Here is a 2556-nt window from a genome sequence, read left to right on the forward strand (position 1 = left end):
TATCTTTGCCTTCATAAAATCACAAGATAATTTTATCTTCAAGAGTCTCGCTATTAACATCTTGTAAGATAAATGTACGTCCCAGCTAAAACGTACAAATACTTCAAGTTAAGTAATAATATATCATCGCTATTGACAAATTTTTAAGATCCAAGACACAGTTCTCTCTATATGTTTTAATATTTTTTATGTACTCAAATATATTCAAAGGAAAAAGTACATGGGTGATGCCATAGTCGTGGAAGCGCGTACGCTCACGCTGATCTTCTGACCGCCGGAAGCACGAAACCTCTGATCTGGGCAAAATCGGCAAGCCGAGGAAGAACGGACAGGACACATGCTGGACTGGCGAGAAAGCGTGTTCTTCCGCTCGCGCTAGGCATTTCGATTTCTGACACCTCTTGATTTAAAAAATCAGTTTTTTGATAGTTTTCTCTCTCCACTGGGCTATTTCATTTTAGCCACAGTTTTCAATTGGTACGATTTGCTTCCAAATCTTACAGATGCATTTTAAAAAATTTTTCCATCGCTCGGACAGAAGAGTCGATTGCTCAGTGAGTACGAGTATACATACAAAGTGCATACGGGTAACCAACCCCGTAGGGCTTGCCACATATGGGCCATTCGGTCAAAGACACCGACCCGTGGCCACGCTGTGTGGAGAAAAGTCCGTAACGTAAACGGCACGAAACAGTCAGGACCGAAGCCCCGAAGGAGCTCTGAGACAGCTTCTCGACCGAGATCGTAGAATTGGCCCAAAACCCGCTCTGCTCCGTCCGCCTCGCACGGACCGTGTATCTCTTATAGATACCGAACGGCCGGCAAGGACGCCGGCGCCGCCGGCCGAATAGCACGCGCGCTTATGAGTGTAAACCGCTGCGGCAACAGACCGCCCGGCCGTGCTGTTGTAACATAGCGCGTGAACGAACGAAAAAAATTTTTATAGTAAACATTAAAATAAATTACACTACCGTAAACTAGACAAAAAATTACACATTTTTTCCCAATATGAAAATTTTCACAAACTTTTTAAAGTCCCATCGCATCGAGTAAACTTTTTTAATAACGCGTCCGCACGATTCTAAATGCTTAATCCATATGTGAAATCGTTCACTGATCACGAATATCGCATTTAAAAAAATTACAAAAATTTATTTTTCAAAATAATCAAAAAAAACCGAAAAATCACAAGAGTAAAGTACCATTATTTTAAACAACATGTCGTTCTAAATGCTTAATCCCTATGTAAAAAAGTTATTTAAGCAAGAATATGTAATCGAAAAAAATTAGAAAAATTTATTTTAGCCGTAAATCGAAAATAATGGGGACACCGGAGCTGTTCGAAGCGCCGAGACGCGCCGCGTACGGCCGAATATTTTCTAAGTCCCAACGTACCGATCAAGAGTAAAGTACCATTTTCCTACATTAGATTTCGTTCTAAATGCTTAATCCCTATGTAAAAACGTTAGTTAAGCAAGAATATCGTATTTTTAAAAAAATCTAATGATAGGATTTTCCAGAAAATTGAAAAAACCGAAAAATGTCAAGAGTAAAGTGCCATTTTCTGACATTAGATTTCGTTCTAAATGCTTAATCCCTATGTAGAAACGTTAGTTAAGCAAGAATATCGTATTTTTAAAAAAATCTAATGATAGGATTTTTCAGAAAATTGAAAAAACCGTAAAATGTCAAGAGTAAAGTGCCATTATTTTAAACAATGTATCGTTCTAAATGCTTAATCCCTATGTAAAAAAGTTATTTAAGCAAGAATATGTTATTGAAAAAAATTAGAAAAATTTATTTTAGCCGTAAATCGAAAATAATGGGGACACCGGAGCTGTTCGAAGCGCCGAGACGCGCCGCGTACGGCCGAATATTTTCTAAGTCCCAACGTACCGATCAAGAGTAAAGTACCATTTTCCTACATTAGATTTCGTTCTAAATGCTTAATCCCTATGTAAAAACGTTAGTTAAGCAAGAATATCGTATTTTTAAAAAAATCTAATGATAGGATTTTCCAGAAAATTGAAAAAACCGAAAAATGTCAAGAGTAAAGTGCCATTTTCTGACATTAGATTTCGTTCTAAATGCTTAATCCCTATGTAGAAACGTTAGTTAAGCAAGAATATCGTATTTTTAAAAAAATCTAATGGTAGGATTTTTCAGAAAATTGAAAAAACCGTAAAATGTCAAGAGTAAAGTGCCCTTATTTTAAACATTATATCGTTCTAAATGCTTAATCCCTATGTAAAAAAGTTATCTAAGCAAGAATATGTTATTGAATAAAATGAGAAAAATTTATTTTAGCCGTAAATCGAAAATAATGGGTCGAGGGAATCGGTCGATTGCGCCGAGACGCGCTATGATGCAACAGACGAGCGATTGGAACGCCCGAATATTTTCAAAGTCCCAACGTACCGATCAAGAGTAAAGTACCATTTTCCTACATTAGATTTCGTTCTAAATGCTTAATCCCTATGTAAAAACGTTAGTTAAGCAAGAATATCGTATTTTTAAAAAAATCTAATGATAGGATTTTCCAGAAAATTGAAAAAA

This window comes from Megalopta genalis, unplaced genomic scaffold (genome assembly GCF_051020955.1).
Source record: "Megalopta genalis isolate 19385.01 unplaced genomic scaffold, iyMegGena1_principal scaffold0052, whole genome shotgun sequence".
NCBI lineage: Eukaryota > Metazoa > Arthropoda > Insecta > Hymenoptera > Halictidae > Megalopta > Megalopta genalis.